The sequence below is a fragment of the Sylvia atricapilla genome, chromosome 3 (genome assembly GCF_009819655.1).
Source record: "Sylvia atricapilla isolate bSylAtr1 chromosome 3, bSylAtr1.pri, whole genome shotgun sequence".
NCBI classification, from domain to species: domain Eukaryota; kingdom Metazoa; phylum Chordata; class Aves; order Passeriformes; family Sylviidae; genus Sylvia; species Sylvia atricapilla.
The window spans coordinates 3,014,693-3,027,642 of NC_089142.1; the positions used below are offsets into that span (position 1 = coordinate 3,014,693).

A 12,950-nucleotide genomic window follows, 5' to 3' on the forward strand; every position below is an offset into this window, starting at 1 on the left:
TTGAAGTGCAGAGAAAGGGAGTTGCTCTGGATGCAGCAATGCAGATTCAGAATGAACACCAGCATTTTCACATTTCTGATGAAAATGCAATTTTTTTTATTTTTTTTTTTTTTTTTTTTTTTTTTTTTTATTTTTTTTTTTGCCAGCATCCATTTTTGTCAGATTTCAGATCTGCATATGCAAACTCAGCCTGGTGATCAGCTCTTCCTGTGCTGCAGGGAGGCACCTGAAGGCTGCTGATGATGGAGAGGCACCAAGGGAGATGAAAAAGCTGTTGGCTGAGTGTTAAAACTGTCTGACCAAGACCTACAGGAGCTTTCAGCAGCAAAAGGAATCCCAGAATCCCAAGATGGGTCAGGTTGGAAGGGATCACAGTGGGTCAACTGGTGTCACCTCCCTGCTCCAGCAGGGTCATCCCAGAGCACAGGGCACAGGGTTGTGTCCAGATCATTCTGGAATATCCCCACCGAGGGAGACTCCAGACCCTCTCTGGACAATTTGTTTGATGCTTGGTCATTGCACAGGAAAGCTCCTCCTCCTGTCCAGGTGGAACTTGCTGGGCATCAGTTTCTGCTCATACTTATTATCTTATTGCTGGGTTCCACTGAGCAGAGCCTGGTCCATCCAGCACGTGGGACATTCGACATTTGCAGCAAAATCTCATCCAAACCAAAACCGTGCCTGTTCCCATGAACCAATCAGCACCAGGGAACAGACAGGCACAGGGTGAAACAGCCCCTGGCCTGGTTTTGGTGTGGGATGAGCAATCCCAGGACATGGCCCAGGAATGACCAAGGCAGGGGCCCCTTGCTGACAAACAAGTTGGATTCAGTCCAATTTTGTCCAGATTTGACAGCCAGGAGCATTGAACAGCAGAGACGTGGCCAGACAGGGTTAGTTGGCCTCAGGGCCAGAGCTCAGGTCTAGCAGGATGAGTTTACAGCAGAGGTGCTGTTCCCAAGGCTGGGTGTCTGTCTGTCTGTCTGTCTCCTCACAGGAACAGACCACACACTGTCACTCGCTCCCTCTTCTGTAAATGTTTATTTTAAATTCAGTTGCGTAATGGATTTCAAATGAGCTGCCATGAGATAGCAGTGAAAGGCTGCAGCCACGGCCCTCTGAAGCTGGTCCATGGGGTTTGAATGTTTTTTGGCCTGGATTTATCTTGGATAAATTGTCTTCATACAAACAAAAACCCTGCTGGGGAGCTGCTGAAGAAGAGTGGTGCTCCCACTGGTGCTGCTCTAACACCAACCATCTTCAGTGGACACCTGAAATCAGGTGTGATCAGTCAAAATAAACCTGTGCAACACCAGCACTGTCCACACCTATGGCTCAGTACTTTTTTCTTTTCCTCAGACACAAGGAATCCTTTTCTGTTGTCCACAGTACTCCAGAGACTGCCAGTTCCCACAGCATCCCTGGGCACAGGATGTTTTCCACAGGACTGCTGAACTCTTGGGAACACCCAAATCCAAGCCTGAGGTTTTGCTGGGATGAGGTTTTGCAAAGCCCAAGCTGGAAATTGGTTGCTGTGGTGGTAGAATCATGAAAGAGCTTGGGTTGGAAGGGACCTTAAAACTCATCCAGTTCCATCTCCAGCCATGGGCAGGGAAATCTCCCATTATCCCAGGTTGATCCAAGCCCTTTCCAACCTGGCCTTGGACATTTCCAGGGATGGGGCAGCCAGACTTCCTTGGGATCCCCTGTGCTTATCTGAGCAGCACAAAGGTAAGGTGCTTAGAGCTCCCTAAATCTTACCTGGATCTTCTGAGTTGTCTCTTACCATCCAAAATGGGCAGAAATGACCATTCCTTTATCACAACAGCAGCAGCTCAGCTCAGTTTGGATTTGAACCTTCTGCTTCTTGCTGTTTCTGCTGGATTTGGTTGATTTCTCCCTGCAGGTGTCCTACTAACAAATCATGGAGGAGCTGGATCTCCTGGCAGGGCTGTGTGGCCATTCTGTGGGACCAATGCTGGAATCAATGGTTTCTTCACAGCTGGTCCCCAAATAAATGTTTTTCCCCTAAAGCAAAGTCCCTCTAAAGAAAAGTTCCAGAAGTACCTGAAGGGAACACACAGGAAAGCTGAGAAAAGAACACGGAGTGACAAGACAAAGGGGAAAGGGTTCGAATTGAAAGAGAGTGTCTTCAGAGGAAGTACTAGGAAGAATTTCTTCTGTGTGAGGGTGGTGAAGCCCTGGCACAGGTTGCCCAGAGAAGCTGTGGCTGCCCCTGGATCCCTGGAAGTGTCCAAGGCCAGGCTGGACAGGGCTTGGAGCAGCCTGGGATAGTGGAAAGTGTCCCTGCCCATGGCAGAGGGTGGAACAGGATGGTCTTTAAGGTCCTTTCCAACCCAAACCATTCTGTGATCCTGTGGTTCCCTGGAGCTCAGCCTTCCAAGGATGGGAATTGGAGACTGTGGTGCTCCCAACCATCATTATCCCATCCTGGCCAGGAGCAGCTCCCACACCATCCACAGGGACTTGCAGCAGGAAAGTCCTCTGGCCTGGCTGGAGGATCACCTGGGGGAAAATCAATCTGGAAACGTGGCAGAGGCACCTCCAGAGGGCAGCAGGTCTCCAGGAGATGCTGTCCCCTGGTGTCCCCAGGGGCTGCTGAGGTCAGCTGTGGTCACCTGGCTGCTCATCTCCATGGATCACTGAGGGAGATGGCATTGTCCTGTTTCAGTCTTCATAGGGACATTGAATAGTTTGGGTTGGAAACGACCTTCAAGGTCTAATTCCAGTCCCTTGCCATGGGCAGGGACACCTTCCACTAGATCAGGTTCCTTCCTTGGGATATCTATTTTATTTTCTGTATGGGTTTCTCCCAGGTAAGTCAAACATCAAAGACCAAACCAAGGACAATTGTGCATGAAATCCTGCCACTGTTATGGAGGGAATTTTTCAGCCCATTTGTTTTTATTTCAAAGGTAAAAGTAGATCCATTTGGTGATTCCATAACTAACTTTGTGTGTATTGAGTTAGCGAATTATTCTTCCCTCAGCTAAAAAAAAAAAAAAAAAAAAAAAAAAAAATAAAAAATCCCAAGACTTGAAGAACTAGAAATCATTTCTAAATAAAACCAAGGCCGTTTTCAAACATTTGAATGATTTGTAATGGCTTTCCTTTGATAAACCTACTAACCCAATTCATTGCAGCAATCCATAAAAGTAAAAAGCATTTAAAATCTCAGGACTGATATATGTTTTTCCACCTCTCTTCTTTGCTGGAAAGAAGGGATTCCAGTTCCACTTTCACCTCAAAATATTTGTTGTAAATTCATCCCAGAAGTGCTAGTGACTAAAAATTCCTCCTCCAGTCTTACCTGTCCACCCAGTAAATCTTCATCACCAAAACCCACAGGACTGGAGGGGTTTTAAAAATGCTGTGATTGCCCTGAACTAATTTCCTAGGCTTTGTAAGGAAGGGAAAGGTAAGAAAAGCCCAGCTCAGACTTTTGCTTTAAGTTTGGGTGAAGGAAGGTTGGAGTCCAAGCTGCAGCTTCCCTCCCTTGTCACCCCAAAATCACTTCCTGCTCACTCCTCCTGCAAGAGCTGGGTGGAATTCCCTGGATTTGTAACTGATTGTCAGGGAACACAGTTGTGCTTCAGCAACTGGTGGCTTGACAAACTGAATCTGGACAATCTCCTCAACCCAGGACAATAAAATGAAAAACCAATAATTGGATTTTTATTTTTTTTTCTTTCATGCCAGCTGTTGGAATTTTTTTCTGTTTCTAAACCAAACTGAGTCCTTTGGGGACATTAAAATGTGAACAGCACTCGAAATGTGTTTGCTTGTTAGATTCCTCTCTTTTGCTGTTTCAGACTGATGAATAAGCCATAAAATCAAATGTTTGCAACACTCCCAATGTCCACTATTCCAGAGAGATCCATGCTTTGGAATTTGCCTCCAGACAACTCCCCCTGCAAAAATCCATCAGAAGAAGGGTGTTATCTCAGCCAGTGGTGATCCTCGAAACTGCAGGACCAAGAGCAAAGATCCAACCTTCTCTTAAATAATATCTTCACCCCTCATTTCATAAAAAAAGCTGATAAGCATCCCATTGCTCAGCCAGTCTCAGACAGGATCCCTGTTATTTTGTTTGATGGGGCTCTGGCTGGTTTTCCTTTCTCCTTGTCTCAACATGCAGCGTCTTTATCCAGAATCCAGCAGGATCAGGAGGGGACACTCAGCTTCAGGCCCTCAGGTGAGTTGGTGGGTTCCAGACCCTGGGGCTGAAGGTGAAGATGAGGATGATTGAACTTCACAGCACTGCACAGTAAAAACAGGAAGGACCTGGAGCTTCTGGAGTGATTCAAGAGGAGGCCATGGAGATGTTCCAAGGGCTGGAGCTCTGCTGCACTGGAGCCAGGCTGGGAGAGCTGGGGGTGTTCACCTGGAGAAGAGAAAGCTCCAGGGAGAGCTCAGAGCCCCTTCCAGAGCCTAAAGGGGCTCCAGGAGAGCAGGAGAGGGGCTGGGGACAAGGGATGGAGAGACAGGACACAGGGAATGGCTTCCCATAGCCAGAGGGCAGGGATAGATGGGATATTGGGAAGGAATTTTGGCTGTGAGGGTGGGGAGGCCCCTAGCAGAGATTTCCCAGAGGAGCTGTGGCTGTCCCTGGATCACTGGCAGTGTCCAAGGCCAGATTGGACAGAGCTTGGAGCACCCTGGGATACTGGGAGGTGTCCCTGCCCATGGCAAGGGATGGAACAGGATGAACTTTAAGGTCCCTTCCCACCCAAACCATTCTGTTAATCCCTAGTGCCCAAAGACCCTTTGGAATGGAAGGCTCTGAAATCCCCCAGTGCAGGGAGATTTGAGCTGGGTCTCTCCCACAGCAGCTCCAGATGAGCCCTGGGTGCTCAGCACAGGCAGAGCTTCGTGCAGCACCACAAGAGTTAATTGCACAGAACGGAGGGAAGGCAGACCTCACGAAATCTCACACACATGTGATAAAGAGATACCAGGATGTGCTGCCAGCTCCCTCCTGTGCTCTTCCCCCCACGCCCTAAATGGCATCAGCTGTCTTGTACTTGATGAAGAAAGGAGGAAGAACATGACCAGTCTCTTTAAGTGAGGTCTGAAGCGGAAACAGAACCTCAAATGGAAAGTGAGTGAAGTTACAGCCCGGTAACCCAGCTGATTACAAAAAAAGAAACTTCTCAGCCTCGAACCTGACTGGTGATAAGCTCACTGAAAGTCAAGTGCACGCAATAAATAACCCCACCCCTCCTATTGGCCCAGACTGCTCTGAGCTGTGAATGGACCAATTTAGGCAACTCCAGACCCATATTTCTCCTCCCATTTTCAGACCAGCCTTATACTCTGATTCTCCAGGGGACGACTTTCAGCTCACCCCAGCCTGAATGAGTGCAATTCAAGGCCCTGTTTGCAGCAGGACTTGACTTCTTACTGCCTGAGGAGCTTTTGTGGGTTCTTCTAAGGTAGACCCCGTTCTAAGATTAGTAGTGTGTGAGAAGTGTGGTCACACTGCCGGCCCTTCACTGCTATAAGTGTAACAAACCAGCTCCATCTGTCATTCAGCTGTTGGCAACAGGAAACCACCAACAGCAACTCAACACACACACGACGACAAGAAGAATTAGGGTTTTCTCTTTCTGCGTGCTCCAAGGATTGGAACTCATCAAAAGGAGCTGATGGTCCCAAGCTGATGATCTGGAAGGGGTTTTTCAGCTCTGGTGGACAGCTAAGATTGAGTGGGATATGATTTAATCCGAACACAGGACTCTCAAGGTAAGGGCAAATGATTTTCCAGCAGTTTTCCTTCCTTCCTTCCTGCTGCCTGTTTGTTGTCTGGTGCTCCACTGGGCATATTCCCTTAGGGTATTGAAAGATTTATGGACCAGCCTATGGACCAGTGATAATTAAAGCCTTTAGGGTGGGATGTCCAATGAGCCAAACTGGACCAGGATAGTGGGTGTGTCTGTCTGTCCTTCTGGCAGCTTCCCAGAGCTGGAATTGGGAACGCTCTGAGGTGGGACTGATGCTCCATGTTGGATACTCACCCAGTGGGTTCTTTCTCAGACACAGACCAATCTTTTTTCTCTTAAAAATAGTGAAGGTAGATGATAGCCAGGAGTGAATGAGTTTCATCCAACTGAATTTCTTGGAAATGAGAATGACAGGAGAAAATTAAATCAGGGACCCAGTTCTGAAGTTGAGGGGAGGTGGAAGTTTGGGTGCTCAGCTTCCAACACAGCAACCTTTGGGTGCAGCAGACACTGCTGGGAAGGGTCAAATCTTTAATTCCTCATTTGTAGAGGTGCACATTTGGGATTTTTGAGAGTTTTTGCTTTCTTCCACCCCACAGATGGTTTAAATGGTCTCACTGGATGCAATATTTTGTTTTCACCGGCTCCTCCACTGGAGTTGGTAAAACCACTACAAAGTTAGTGCTGGTTATAAGCAAAGCTTCTGGCAAAGTTGGAAACCTTCAATGGAGCTATAGGAAGAATGCACTTGCTTCTTCTACCTGGTCACTTCCCAGGATCTGCACTAAGCCTATAACTTTCATTCCTGATTAAAATTTAGGTCAGGCTCAAAATTCCAGAGCTCCAAATCGGAGCATGGATATTTTACGATATCTGTGCTTGCTGTGGCACTTTTGGGAGTGCTGTATTGTGGGGTATTTGCATCTCAGACCTCCTCAGGTGTTTCCTCAGGGCTTTGTGGCCGATTATGCCCTACTGAATGCTCTTCAGAGTGCTTTAGTTACCCCACTCCTCATTTGGGGTTATCTCTTGCCTCTCATGACGGGCTGCTCAGATATTTAACAGATTATGCATCTTTAACAGTGCAAAACCAAGACACTGCCAGCAGTGAGGGTTCCTGCTGTATGCAGAGCACACGCACATGGTCCCTGCTCGGGTACATGCTGGAGATGGAGAAGGCAGATGGAAATGAGGAATAAAAAAAGGACAGCTGCAGGGCAGCCCAGGCACCCTCATTAATATGCTCGGTCAGTCATTCTGTCAAGGTTTAGGTCATTTTTATCAGAAGGTTTGAGGGCTGCAGAGCTTGTGATTTCTCGTTCACATTCTGCTTTCTTCTCCCAGACCTCCTGCAGGGTTTTCATTATACTGGTACCCAAAAGTCAGTGAAAAAACCACTCCTTTGCTCATTCTTTTTTTGTTCTGCCAATACAGGGGTATTGCTGCCCCGTGAGGATTGCAAAGTCTAAACCTGAATTTTCTGGTGGAGGAGGAAAGACCAAGGCACATTTAAGTGAAAATTTTGCAAAGACTCTCCCGATTATTCTTCATCTTCTTTTCAAATGAATTCCCATGTTCAGTTTAATCAGCGTGGGGTATTCTGGGATGTTGTAATATCTCAGCTTTCAGCCGAGATGGTGTGCACCCAGCTCCTCCTAACTAAACCCACAATATCCCAGGATGGGCATCCCATTCCCTCATAATGTGTTTCCCTTTCAAACACAGCTATCCACTCCTTTATTTCTGCTTTGTGAATTTCTTCCTGACTGACCTTTCAACCTTTAATTCCCTGTGGCTCTGATGGGCACATCAACATCTGAAAACTCCTTGAGGATGTTTTCAGAAACAGCCCAGGTTTTTTGCCATCTCAGGTGTGGAAAGTGGGGGGATTCACACGGATGGATTTCATGGGGATCACAGGGATGTGCTGAGCAGAGTAGGAGCTCCTGGGCACAGTGTTGCTTCATCATTGTTTGCCTTCCTTCTCCTCATTCTTTCCATTCCATCTGTGTAAAAAAAGGAGTTTCCTCACTGCTCCTCCACGGTTCACGAGCCTCTGGAGGTAACCAAGTGTTGCCTCCATGTGGGTGAGTTCCCTTGTAGCCAATAATTTCCTTCAGGGGTTCTATCATGGGCACCTGGGGTGAAATCCTGCTGGAATCCTCCCCAGCCCCCAAGTTTCCATCTAATGTCTTAATCCCATGTGGTGCAAGTCAGCTTTTTTCATTTGCCTGACACCACATTGCAAGATCAGAAGTAGCTGGAGGGGGGTAAAAAAGGATGAAATTCCCTCTTGCAGAGGTCTTGGCAACAAATTACAGCCCCGGGGTCCTGATGCTGGTTGTGGAAGGAGCAGTTGCACCACTGGACATCACTGGACAAAACAGGCTATGCAGGGTCACGGTTCTTGCTTAAAAATAAGCAGGAATGTAAACCAGAATTCCAATATTTCATGCTGGACAAGGCATTTGCTTCTCACAGGTCAGCCTGCTTTCCATATCAGATTTAAATCCATCACATGTCCAGCCAAAAAATCTCCCCCACCACCAAAAAACAAACAGAAACCACAGCGGCACCTTGTTTGGAAGTAAAACCATGAGGTTTAATTGCAATTTTTTCCAAGAAAAAGTTGCAACTGAGCAGGAGAACAATGTTCCTGAGGTTTTATGGAGTAATTTTGTCTTTGTTAATACTGATCAGTTTTAATTTCAAAAATGCTGTGGCCATGCCTATACAAACTTCCAAACCCAGTGATAAATACCAGAAGGAGAGGGACACGGTTGAGCAAAGGTGTGAGAAGTGTGAACAGTTTGGAATTACTGCAAGGAATGATGTTGCCTCATTTACTGGAGACACAGCGAAGAGGGACGGAATAAACTTGCTGTCCACCATGAAATCATGGAATGGTTTATGTTGGAAGGGACCTTAAGGATCGGCTCATTCCAGCTTCCTGCCATGGCCAGAGACACCTTCTACTATCCCAGGTTTCTCCAAGCCCTATCCAACCTAGACTTGAACAATTCCAGGGATGGAACATCCACCATGGGCAGGACAGGCAGTCGTGAGTCTTTCAGTGAAGGAAATTAGTGGTGGTTGTTAAGAAGTCATTTTAAGGCTATGGGAATTGGAGAGCTGGGATAGACTGATAGGAAGCCGTGGGAATTTCCATCACTGAAAGCTTTGAAATACAAGTAAGGGGGGGTCTCTGAGTTTAATGACCTTCATGGTGTCAGTCTTAAATTTCTGCCACCCTGTGAAGTACACGTGGCTTCTGAACTGAAATCTGCTTTTCAAAATCGTGCTCCTGCATTTCTCCCTCTTTATTTACTTACTTACATACTTATAAAATAGTTTTCCAAATCTCACTGAGGATTTCTACTCCTCTGGAAGCTGTGGAATGTGTTACTGACCAAAAAGCAGCACCCCTGGGGTCCTGTGTGTCAGGCACGTAGGACACAACGGCAGAAATAATAAACACATGGCTCACAAATGAATTCTTTGATATTTAACAAGTAGAAAAGAATGAAAAATAACTCAGTGGATGTTTGGTCTGCCTTGGTGATGGCAGAATCAGGAATGATTTTGGTCGATGAAGGTTGGGTGAAAAACTCTTCATTCCCTTGATAAAGGGACCTTACAGCCAACAGACAAAAGAAGTGCTTGGCTCTATGCTCAGGTCCCCACGATTCCAAATTACTACAGGATGGTGTTTCCTCATCCATGGAAGGTCCCTCTTCTCCATGAAACTTGGGGTGGGAAAGAAAAACCGTAACAAAATGCCCGGTGCAGAGGAACTGTCGGACTTCTTTCAGCCCAGACAATTCCTTGCCCAGCACCTGAGTGATGGTGGCATCCAGGGTCATGTGAACGACTTGGAACCGTGAAATTTGGGGCAGAACATCTCAAAATGTGTCTATGGGAGGATGATGCTTGAGAAATGGGCTTTGAATAGAGGCTGTGGAAAAATCAAGGTGTCACCTGCAATGAGTGATTGAAAGAGGGAGAAGTGATGTCGTGCTAAGCCCGCAGAGAAATTGATAGAAAAGCTTTAAATTGACTTTTATCTTGACATTTTTTCCTGGCTGTCTCTTGCATATTTGACCTTGACCGTTTTAGAAGCAGAGGAAGAAGAGCACAGCTGCTTGAGGCATTAATGCAGCAAACTTGCACGATTATTCTTTTTTTCCAGTGAAAGGTGCCAATATTCGTAGTGCTTCTGCGACAGAACCTTTTGAAAGGTGGTGATTTCCCATGGAATGCTTTTTTTTTTTTTTTTTTTTTTTTTTTTTTTTTCCCTGAGAATTGTGGTGAAAAAGTTGGAAAAAACATTCTGAAAGTCACTGAGTGGTCTGCCAAGGAATAGTAACTGTGAGTGGAAGGGAATTGTGAATGTGGGACTTTGTACAAAGACTGGTCCTAACCAGATGAGAAAAATCCTAGTTGTTTCAGCGCAGTACTGCTGATGCCAGGCAGAGCAAGAAACTTTAGAAAATAAGATTTATTCTGCCTGTGAAACAATAAATTCAGTCCAGATCAAATGTGATGCAGCCCAAGAGCGGATCAGCCTCATCACTTCAGTGGCATAAGTAATGATTTTCTTTAACAAACCTGGTTGGGAGGTTTGGCTTTGTTCTGCCACATTTCTGTCTCCTTCGAGCACCATAAGGATATTTTGATATTATTTAAATTCTGAAAATCGAGTTAATCTTCTGATTTTGGGTAAGGGATTAAAAAGTAATGGATTCCTTCTTTCTTTACGAGCATCAGAAAGGAAATAATATTGAGACAAGGTTTTGGCTGCTGCAAGTAGCCAAGAATAGTCATGTTGTGAGTGTGGGACAAGCCTGGCAGGGAGGACTTGTCTGGGTAGGAGTTACTTTCTCTGTCTAAAAAGGCTTTTCCTCACGGGATCCAGACAAAATCTCTTTATAGCAATTACTAGCAGAATATCTCCCATTTGCCATCAAGCAAAACCTGCATTTTCATCCCTGGAGACATCCCTGCAAAACCAAAGTGATTTAATAATAAATAATGGTAGTGATACAAGAGGGAGCCCATTTTCACCCACACTCAGGGTGATCTGGTGGATGTTGTCTGAGTGTCATCCCAAACACAGGGATGGGATCAGGGAAAATCCTCTGTTTTCCTTCGAACCAGGGAGAAAGTGATAGCCTGTCACTTGGAAAGAAAAGATCCAACAGGAGTGCTGGTGAAATCAGGATAGAATTTAAATAAACTTAATAAACATACATGGATAAATATAACCCAGGAGCCACCACAGCTTCTGGGGACCAGCAGGGGTCTGGATGCAGCCACCAAATATTTAAGAGTGGGAAAGGAACACCAATATTGCCTCTTTTAGTAGCTGAGATCCTACCTCAGCAGTCAAAAAGTCCTCAGAAAGCTCCAAAAATGGACTCTCAAAATGGAGTCTGGTGGGTTTGTTGTAACACATCAGCATCTTTCAAGAGCAGCAGGACACTGTCAATAAGCTTTTAATCTGCTGGAGGAGAGGGAACAGGGAGGTTCTGATGGTAAAGGAGACTACTCATTCCTAAAAGGGAAGAGAAAAGCTTGGCCAGCCCATGAAAACAATGTTTGGAGGAAATGAGCTGCCCGGATTTTGCAGTAGCAGGATGGGGAAGCAATCCTGGGGGTCAGCTGGGAAAGCAGAGGTACCTTTCATCCTTCTTGGAGGGTTTGGAGCAAAGCTGGAGTCACCTCTGCAGCAGAAATCCCGCCAGGAATGGTTTTGGCTCAGTGTGAAATGGATGAAATGCTATAGGATGGACATTGCTGCAGAAGGAGGCCGTGCAGGAGGGTGGCTGTGGGGTCAGCTGGAGGGAGACCTGCCCAGGAATGGCTTCAAACTGACAGAGAGTAGGTTTAGATTGGATATTAGGAAGAAATTCTTCCCTGTGAAGGTGGGGAGGCCCCGACACAGGTGGAACAAAGAAGCTGTGGCTGCCCCTGGATTCTTGGAAGTGTCCAAGGCCAGGTTGGACAGGGCTTGGACTAATCTGGGACAGTGGAAGGTGTCCCTGCCTATGGCAGGGTGGTGGCACTGGATCTTTAAGGTCCCTTCCAACCCGAACTATTTTGTGATTCTGCAAATCCATGATTTCACACTTGTGTAGGGGCCTGAAAAGACCTTGGAGAACATCTGGGGACTGATGTATGAAAACAGGGTGGAAGCCACCACCAGAAAGACCCTGCTTGGCTGGGTGAGATCACAGCCTCATGGGGGAACAGGGACAGATGGAACCCATCTGGAGTGACTGAGAGCTGCAAATGAGAGACTTTCTCCCTTTTTAGTGCCTCTTTTCACAAGCTTTCTGAGGGTTCCTCCTCCAGATGCTTTCAGAGGACATCCCTGGGCTGAAGAAGCAAATTCTCTGGGCTGCAGATGTTCCATGTCGTGGCCACAAGATCTCCAGGCTGGAGGAAACACAGGAGGCTTCAGGATGAAGGGATGTGCCCCAGGGGACACACAGGACACCTTAGATACCAGAAAGACCTCCCTGGGGTCCAGTAGGAAAACCACACCACATCCAAACCTTTTTTTTTTTTAATTTTTAATTCTTGCTTTTGAGCGGCTTGAACAGCGGCCATCTCTGGGACAGACTCTGCAGCAGGCAGCTGCATCTGCTGGGTTTCCCCGCTGGCAGCAGTGAGAATGTGTCTCAAATCAGAAGCAGGTTTCTGTCTGGAGCTGCCATGCTGTCTCCCTGGTCCCAGGATGACTTGGCAGATGCTGCTTCAGTGCTCAGCCCTTGCTGCACCTCATGGTAGCTCCTCCTTCCCACCTCAGCGGTGGATGACGGTGGCTTTCTAAAAGAGCAACTTCCCTTTTCGTAGGGATAGGAAGTGAAGCTCATTTAGCAAAGAGAGGTCACCCACCAAACGGTGAGGCCCTGTCCTAAATCTCAAAGCACTCCACCTAACCTGACACTGTCCTCTCCTTCCCCAGCCCCAAACCTGAGCAGCTCCATCCCCTGCCCTTAGCTGGAGGAGAATTGGGAAGGGAAGACACAAATTGGCAAGGAGGAGGTTTGGCAAACCTGCAAGGGTTTCCTCATTTCTGTGTCTCTAAGAGCAGTCACACCTGGCTGAGGTCTGCTGGGCTGGGTGTCTGTCCTGGTTGTCTTCAGTGTCACCCAGGCTTGGAGGGTGCCAGAGGATGGTGCCAGGCTCTTTCCAGTGGTG

The 12,950-nt window shown here is 46.8% G+C and overlaps 1 protein-coding gene across 1 annotated transcript in view; it reads left to right on the top strand.

The window, feature by feature from the left end:
* Positions 1-5,609: 5,609 nt before the first annotated feature.
* BLK (BLK proto-oncogene, Src family tyrosine kinase) overlaps positions 5,610-12,950 on the top strand; it is a 45,786-nt gene continuing 38,445 nt past the window's right edge. The window contains exon 1 of the mRNA XM_066314621.1: positions 5,610-5,766. The gene's annotated coding sequence lies outside the window, so the exon portion shown is untranslated. The remainder of the gene's footprint in view (positions 5,767-12,950) is intronic.